Genomic DNA, 9222 nt, shown 5'->3' with positions numbered 1-9222 from the left:
GAGGAAGTGCCTTTTTCAAAAGCTACCTGCATTTTGTTTTGGGAAGCGCAAACAATGTACAAAATTCCTTCTCCATCTCTAACTGTGACTTTATGGATAACTGGCGGTGGAGTGGTTGGGGATTCAGGGGCTTGGAGAAGGCCTTCATGATGAAAGGAGGGCATGAATTTGGGAGAAGTCTTGGGCTGTGGGTGGGAGGCTGCCCCCCAGGAGGCTACCGAGGGAATGAAAGCAGAGGGGAGCTGGTGTTATCTGGGAGGAAGTGAACAGAGGTTGCCATTTATCTGTGCATTTATTTATTTGATGTATTTATTTCCTACCTCTCTCCCGAGTTGGGATTCAAGGCAGCTTTTTAAAAGCACCATTGTCAAATACGAAGTAATAAAAACAAACCAGTAAAAAATAATAATGGTTAAAATGCAATGACATGCATTTCGAATCAGCATTACAATACCTGATAGCAATTGGAGGGTGGGGGGTTTACATATTTTCCATGTGGAAGTTCCCAGATCCTAAGAGGCTCAGGTAGCAGATGGTGGGAAGACCTTTTTGTGAGGCTCTAGAGAGTTGCTGCCAGTTGGGGGAGTCAGGATTGGGCTAGATCAGCCTTCCCCAACCTGGTGCTCTCCAGATTTTGTTGGACTCCAAAGTCCTGACAGCCCCAGGTAGCATGGCCAGTGATTGAGGTGATGAGAGTGGTGGTCCAACTACACCTGGAGGGAAACAGGATGAGGAAGGCTGGGCTAGATGGACAAATAGTGGTGTGATAGGTCAGGGCGTTTGGCTGTTAACCAGAAGGTTGGTGGTTCGAGCCCACCCAGAGACTGCTGTGGCCAAGATTCCGACGTTGCGTGGGGTTGGACTAGATGAGCCTTGGGACCTTTCCAACTCTACAATTCTATGTTTCTATGAAATCACTTTCCAATGACCTTTACTTTTTAAAAAACCTGGAGCTGTCCTTTTATCAGCAGCTTGAGCTTCAGGAGCTACCAGGTGGTGACGCTGCACTCCATGTCATGAAAAGCTTCATTTTTGCCACTCAAAACTCTTCTAGGGTGGAGAAGAAAACTAAGGGAGCTGCGGGATGGCAGGGATCTTCTGCAACTTCGTAGGGTTGCCCTATGTGCGGAAGCAGGAAGTGCTTTTTTCGGGCGGAGTGTGTGTAATTCCCCTCAAAAAGCTGAACAACTCTTGTGTCCGGAATTTTACTTCTTGGAATATGGCAACCCTATCATAGCAGCAAGACTTACTGAGAAGAGCTGCTGGACTCACTAGACCTAGCACTACTGAGCAGCCCTGTTTCTTCTAATAAAGAGTTAACTTCCCTTACTCCATGTGATTTATTGCTGACCCACTCCTGACACAGATACAGAGTCCCAAGGGCTGGATCCAAGGGGTTACATTTGGCTCCTGGGCCCAGCTCTTCCTTACCATTATGAAGGTCCTCCTAATATTCAGCCAAAATCTGTTTCCCTAAAATTTCCACCTATTAGTTCTAGCCCTGCCTTCCAGAGCAACAAAGCCTGCTCCATCTTTCGAACATATGTAACTGGGATGGGAGTGTAGCATCTATAACCACAAGCTCTTTGCAGAGAATTCTGGTCATTGAAAGGCAGGCTATACATTCCATGGACTGCAAGAAGATCAAACCAATCCATTCTTAAGGAAATCAGCCTTGAGTGCTCACTGGAAGGACAGATCCTGAAGCTGAGGCTCCAGTACTTTGGCCACCTCATGAGAAGAGAAGACTCCCTGGAAAAGACCTTTATGCTGGGAAAGATTGAGGGGACAAGGAGAAGGGGATGGCAGAGGACGAGGTGGTTGGACAGTGTTCTCGAAGCTACTAGCATGAGTTTGACCAAACTGCGGGAGGCAGTGGAAGACAGGAGTGCCTGGTGTGCTCTGGTCCATGGGGTCACAAAGAGTCGGACACGACTAAACGACTAAACAACAACAGAGTATCACGACGACTGGTAGATTCTTATGTGCTGCAGCCTTCATCCGCCTTCACAAGCGGTTTTAACATACCAGGAGTGCCTGGCGTGCTCTGGTCCATGGGGTCATGAAGAGTCGGACACAACTAAATGCCTAAACAACAACAAATACATTCCAGGAACAGAACAAATAAATATGACTAGATGAAAGCTACAGAAAAGCACCTTGGGTTCACAGAAAAATATCCCCTGCATATAGAAAGATAGTACATCAGGGAAATGGTTAGGTTCCAGCCTGTCTCCTTGATGTGCTACTTTTCTATGCAGATGGTTTGTTTTTGACGATGTTGCCAAACCTGTGATCTCCCACCTGCAATAGTTGGAAGAGTACAAAACAATCTCACCTTGTCATCTGCAGGAACTAGCTCTTAGAAAATACCAATGCACCAACCACCAGCCAATTCCACTTTCCCAGTCTGCAGAGATTTTACCTTCCTCCTTAGCTAAGAAACGTGGCCAAGGGAACGCTGGCACATCAAAGGCCTGGAAAAAAAATATCATCAATGGCACCTCCAAGCTATTGTGCCTATCAGGCAGAGAGATAACCATCAGGAATAATAAGATGCTGCACACAGAGGTTGCACAAACAGCGAGTTGAAGCAACCTTATAAAAATGCATCTGCTGGACTGGGCTTGTCCCTTGCTTGGAGGCCACCAAAGCTCCCACAGAATTATCTTAAGAGCTTGCAGCACTTGAAACACCGTGGCAAGAACTCCAGCATGCAAAGGGAATCTTTCCCACTGTTGCACATAAAGCAAGATGCACAAAATCGCAAGGCTGCTATTATTTGGAGAAGGAAGCTGGAATCCAAAGAGAGGCCTTATGTGCAGGATCGCCAGGTGTCTCTGGGGATGACCTGAACTTTCAGGGCTGTAGGTTGCATTCCTATATCCAGTACCTGGGAGAAACACCCACTGGGCTTACTTAACGTAAGCAGGGGAGGGTGAATCTCAGTTCTGGTTTCTCTCATTGATCACCTCTCCAACTTTAAGTTAGTTTACCACATTTCCGCAACCATTTGCAATTTTCGTACAAAAGCAAGCGCTCATGAAATTCAACAGCCAAATTCTCCCACCATACAGATGGTCGTAGGCAATTTTACCTCATATATGCATATGCAGAGCACTTTCCCCAAACCTAATGCATTTTTGTATGTTATTTTGACAAATATATGCATTTTATGAATAAGCTGACCCCAGTATATGCATTTTGTACACATTATTTGGCCGGAGAACTGCCTTGCAGTATTCAGGAAAGTGTTTTAAGACCGGTTGGATGGCCATCTGTCATGTATTATCTAGTTGAGATTCCTGCATTGCAGGGGGTTGGACTAGATACCTCTTGGGGTCCCTTCTAACTCCACAGTTCTATGATTCTATTAAATTTGCCATCCGAGACTGGATTGGCAATTTTAGGCAGGTCTTTATTTTGTTTAGCTCTTACTTAAAAGCTGCCTTTCCAACCCTCTCCACAGCTCCCTGGGGGAGAATAAATGGCCATTAAACCAGTTTAAATCTGTAACGTAGACCATGACCCTCAACTGCTGAGGTTCTCCGTAAACATTTCTCGGCCTATTCGCAGTAGTCATGCTCATCTGATATCCTGCTTCCGCTTGTGGCATTCTTCCAGTGGGAATCAGGAGGTGAGGAAGCTACTGTGGCCTTCTAGACTCTACCAGACTCTGTGGACATCAGCCTCAGTCAGCATGGCCAATGTCCATGGATGATAGGATATGTAGTCCAGACAGCATTATCTGGTGGGCCACAAGTTCCCCACCCCTGACTTAGACGAAGCAGCAGGTAAGCCTGAGAAGAGAAAGACAGTGTGATGAGCATGTTGCCATGTCAACAACTTAATACTCTGTGCTTTAATTATTGATTGACTCATGCTCCTCTAGGATATAATGCAAGCATTAACAGCACACCACAAAGGCTTCTGAACAGAATGTCCTGTGTCATCCAAAGGTGTGGCAGCTTCTCCAAACAGAAAGAGATCTAAAAGGCGGCACTTAAGGCAAGTTGGCAATTTGACATGGAGGAGGTCAGAATGTCCCGTCCCTCCAGAAAAATCTGGAACACTTCTTGCTTCCTTTAAAATTGCAGTGGCAGCTTCCGTCGGCAGGACACTCCAATTTTTGCCTCAGCCAATTTTATTTATTTTGAGATAGATAGATAGATAGATAGATAGAGAGAGAGAGAGAGAGAGAGAGAGAGAGAGATCATACTCTCATACACATAGAAAGGAAACATACAGTATATAAATGTTACCATCACATAACAGTGCAATAATAAATAAACAGTGGCTGATAGGCAACATGAGTCATCCCTCACAGCCCTTGAGATTGACTGAAGCCCATTGGTTTCAATGGACCTACTTGGAGTATGACTAAAATGGCATATCACCCACTGTTTATTTAATATCACCCAGTATAAATAAGATTTTATACATAACTAATAGCTGTTAAAACAGACAGCAGATAAAGAATTTCTTAATTGTTATTTTTGCTTCTGGTTCCCCCCCCCCCAAAAAAAGACTCGAAACTTTAGTTTAGGCAAAATTTGATAGCAATTCATTCCAGTAAATTGGTTTGCCATTCGGGGAGTATAATTATTATGAGAGAAATTATAAAATACTTTCCTATCAAGTCAATCCTCAATTATTCTAAGACATTGGTAGGCAAGCTAAGGCCCGGGGGCCGGATCCGGCCCAATTGCCTTCTAAATCCAGCCTACGGACAGTCCGGGAATCAGTGTGTTTTTACATGAGTAGAATGTGTCCTTCTATTTAAAATGCATCTCTGGGTTATTTGTGGGGCCTGCCTGGTGTTTTACATGAGTAGAATATGTGCTTTTATTTAAAATGCATCTCTGGGTTATTTGTGGGGCATAGGAATTCGTTCTTTTTTTCTTTTCTTTCCAAAATATAGTCCGGCCCCCCACAAGGTCTGAGGGACAGTGGTCCGGCCCCCTGCTGAAAAAGTTTGCTGACCCCTGTTCTAAGATGACCAGGTGTAATTCCAGTTTGTAGATGAGTGATGTTGTGTCATAATAACACAAACAATGCTTCTTTTGTGACAGTATTCACCAGTACAGAAAACAATCGCCTCTTGTTTCTTGTCCATGGCAGCCATTTTGTGCTGGCACCTGAGGCCATTTTGTGATGGCACTCACAGCACTTTTATCAAGATACAAGTTCTGGAACCCCATTATTTTATCATTTTTACCAAAGAAAAAGCACCGGGCACAAGAAAAATCACACATCCCAGAATCCCTTGAGGGTCATCTTAGTCAAACCTTTCATTGGTGCAGAGATAGAATAGCTCACAACAGGCAGCTCTCCAGCCTCCATAGTCGAATTGTTCTTACCATCAAAATGTTTCTCATATCACTCAGCCAAAATCTGCAATCTTGCAACCTTTCAGAACACCCTATGGTTTTGCATTTCAGGACATGATGTTGCCCTATTTTGAAGAGCAAAAAACAGGAGACATTTGCCAACTTCTACGTTAAACTATGGGTTGCTATGACAACGCTCTCCATGAAAAAGAGGACGTGTCCTGGAAAAAGGGGACATATGGCAACCTGGGCTGTGGTTAGTGATATGGGAGCTTCCATGTAACCTTGTTTTGTTGTGTATTCATCCTGATTTGCTTGCAGGGAGATTACACAAAGCTGACGAAAGCGTGGCATAAAACTGCACAAATAAAGGCCGGGGAGTAAGGCTGCAATCTCAACCCTGTTTACTTGGGAGTAACGCCCATTGAAATCAATTGGGCTTACTTCTGAGTAAACATGGAATAAGGTTGTAAGTCATTCATTCAGATGAGGTTTAGTAGGATATAATACAGTCATAAAGAAGGACCATAAAGAAGGCTGATCGCCGAAGAATTGATGCTTTTGAATTGTGGTGCTGGAGGAGACTCTTGAGAGTCCCATGGACTGCAAGAAGCTCAAACCTCTCCATTCTTAAGGAGATCAGCCCTGAGTGCTCATTGGAAAGACAGATCCTGAAGCTGAGACTCCAATACTTTGGCCACCTCATGAGAAGAGAAGACTCCCTGGAAAAGACCCTGATGTTGGGAAAGATGGAGGGCACAAGGAGAAGGGGACGGCAGAGGACGAGATGGTTGGACAGTGTTCTCAAAGCTAACAGCATGAGTTTGACTAAACTGTGGGAGGCAGTGGAAGACAGAAGTGCCTGGCATACTCTGGTCCATGGGGTCCCGAAGAGTCGGACACGACTAAATGACTAAACAACAACAATAATACAGTCAAATCTTGGTTCCCGAACAGCTCCTTTTTGGAAAGTTTCGGTTCCCGGACGCCAAAAACCCGGAAGTAAATGCTCCGGTTTTCGAACATTTTTTGGAAGCCAAACATCCGACATGGCTTCCGCTTGAGTGCAGGAAGCTCCTGCAACCACGGCTCGGTTGTAAAATGTTTCAGAAGCCAAACAGGCTTCCGGAAGGGATTACGTTCGACAACCGAGGTTTGACCGTACATGCATGTTACTTCCCACCACCTAAAGATGGCCTGTAAAAACTTTATAGTTATTAATCGTCCTGGCCTGATAGCCACCTTTCGGCTTAATGAGCCAAATTCTCCCTGGCTCTTCCACCTCTTCACCTTACACACTTAATCTCCTGAGCAAAGCGTTGTCAAGAGCTTGCTGAACCCGTCTGACTCTCCTCAAAGCGCTCTCCTCAAAGAGTTCCAAAAGGCTAGCGGAGCATGACTTTTCTGTTCTGGATAGCAGAGCCTCTCCCTAATCGGGCTGAGTGATGCCTTCGCCGGGTTCCACTTGCACTCCTTAATCTGTTAAAATACGTCCTAATACCTTCCCTACAGCTAACAGCAACGTGCAATTTTCAATGCTTAAGCTCTCTATTAAAGCAAGGCCCAAAAGGACGAACATTAGAATTAGAGGGGGGGGGGTGTATAATTTGAGAAGTTCTGAAAACACGCTGCTATGACAGATGTTTGTTCCGCTTTTAAAAAAATACAACTAAAAAGTTACGGCTATTATTTCAGGCAAAGCACAGCCATCATTGTGGCTCAGATAATTTATTTGTATTTTATTATGAGGGTTGTCAACCCTGTGCCCACGGGCACCAGTGTGCCTATCATTGCCTCTTGTGGCACCTATGACAAGGTCTCAGCAAATATTCCCTCAAAAAATGCATGATGCTTGAGAGGCTGATCTTTCTGCTCAGTTCCTGTTCCTGTTGTCTTAGTCTCTTTTACACTGAATACTCCCGTGTTTCATTGGATGCCAGGATTGGACATCACCATGTCAGTGACTAATGTAAGTCACTTTTCCTCACTATGGGGCGGCCACTCCCAGAACATCTAGAGCAGGCATAGGTAAACTCGGCCCACCAGCTGTTTTGGGACTACAACTCCCATCATCCCTAGCTAACAGGACCAGTGGTCAGGGAGGATGGGAACTGTAGTCCCAAAACAGCTGGAGGGCCAAGTTTGCCTATGCCTGATCTAGAGGACCACAGGTCCCCGACCTTTGGGGGTAGTCATGTTGTTGTTGTTGTTGTTGTTGTTGTTGTTGTTGTTGTTGTTGTTGTTGTTGTTGTTGTTATTCTTCTTCCTCTTCTTCTTCTTCTTCTTGTCATCTGCCTAAATAATCAGAAAGGGATGACATGTCAGAACCAGTGCTTTTTTTTCCTAAAAAAATGTTTAGGGGTATTCTCATTTTGACTCAAGAAAATCACCGGAAAAGGAAATGAAGCTGCCATCCGAGGTGGTAACAACGAAATTGACCAATCATTGTGTTAGATTCCAACTCCTACTTCACACATTAAACGCTCGCTTTTGTCTGAGACTCAGGAAACACTGTGACAGGAAATGAGGTCACTATTGGGGGTAGCAACGGAACTGATGATTCACCATGCTATTTTTTTTAAAATTTAGTTTCTTCTCCCATTAGATTCACAAAATGTTTAGGGGTATGCGTACCCCTGCGTGTGATCTTTGCCGTCTTATTTTGCTGTTTCTTCAGCTTGTAAACTTCCTTGCGTAGAGCAATTTAGAAAGTAGACAAACTAAAAGTGGAATGAAACTCGACATGGAGCAAAGCACCACTCATTTGCACAAAGCCCCAATTCTTCAAAACAAAGTTCAGAATTCTCCATCAAACATTGCTCCAATGACGACTTTTATTGAGATGTGGCCCTGTGGGTTCATAAAATCATCTCTGGAGGATTTTTTAAAAAAGAGAGATACAAATTTAACAGATTAGCTTTTACCAATAGACACCTGTTTAAAAGTCCCAAGTGTGGGGCTTGAGTTAGTTGCTTTCCACCCCCTCCTTCCCCTCTCCAGAAGGGACTATGATGCCAAGAGGTCACAGGTGAAACTAGTCTGAGGTTGACTGACCTATTCCCACACCTGCCCTGGGGAAGTGACAAGTGAGCAGGTGACTTTCAGTGTGTCCCTTCCCCCCCTCACCTTGTTGAGGAGGCACCAAACAGAAGTATTATAAACTCAGGGAACTACATGGCTGCCCTCCCACAAGTATGCAAGGAGCCAAGTGTATCCTTAGAGCATTTGAAAGGAGCTATCGCCCACCATATGTTCCCAATGGCCTGCCCAGGAAAAGACCTCGTGAGTACTTTTTGACTCAGCTTATTCAAGCTGCAGGACTAAAAGATTGCCTATACGTATGCCTGTTTTTGCAGCATTCAGGAGGGCGTACGTCTGCACGCCTCATTGGCAAAAATGTTAAAGCCTTTCGCTTTTCCACCAAACGGGAGAGAGAGGAGCCACTAATGGCTGTGAAAACTCTTTCCTCTTATCTTATCACCTTGTCTTAACTTTTTACTTCTCCCTCCTTCAGACATATTGTAATAAGCGGGAGTCTTTTTGCTTCAGATTTAGATTCTGGAGAACTCTGGGTGACATATTATTCTTTTTAAAAGTTTGGTTTTTGCGGGGAGGGAGATGAGCAAGGAGATTTGGGGGTGAAATGGAGACCAAAGTTCAAAGCTTTTGCCTCTGTTCTGTTCAAGACTTGGCTGAAAATGAGCACTGTATTTTAGGAGCACTGTATTTGTTGTGACCACTTCCATGATACCTTACAGTAACTATAACAATTTCATGGTATGTTACAATGGCTACGCTGACCCTTGTCTGTATCCTGCCCGGTTAGGTTACTAGGAATGAGTGAAAGGGCCTTTCTGAGTGTAACTCTCTTTCACAGAAAGTTCATTGGTTT

The 9222-nt window shown here is 44.5% G+C and overlaps 1 long non-coding RNA gene across 1 annotated transcript; it reads right to left on the bottom strand.

Annotated features, from left to right (window-relative positions):
• Positions 1-3499: 3499 nt before the first annotated feature.
• LOC309329011 lies at positions 3500-5309 on the bottom strand. The gene is made up of 2 exons (XR_014151013.1): positions 5080-5309; positions 3500-3800 (listed from the first exon to the last, which is right to left on the bottom strand). It is a non-coding gene; the product is annotated as an uncharacterized lncRNA (long non-coding RNA).
• Between the last annotated feature and the right edge of the window lie 3913 nt (positions 5310-9222).

The sequence above is a fragment of the Podarcis erhardii genome (genome assembly GCF_964252035.2).
Source record: "Podarcis erhardii genome assembly, chromosome: 14".
Taxonomy (NCBI): Eukaryota; Metazoa; Chordata; class Lepidosauria; order Squamata; family Lacertidae; genus Podarcis; species Podarcis erhardii.
Note: the sequence above shows the minus strand (reverse complement) of the source record. Positions and strands in the feature narration are given on the sequence as shown.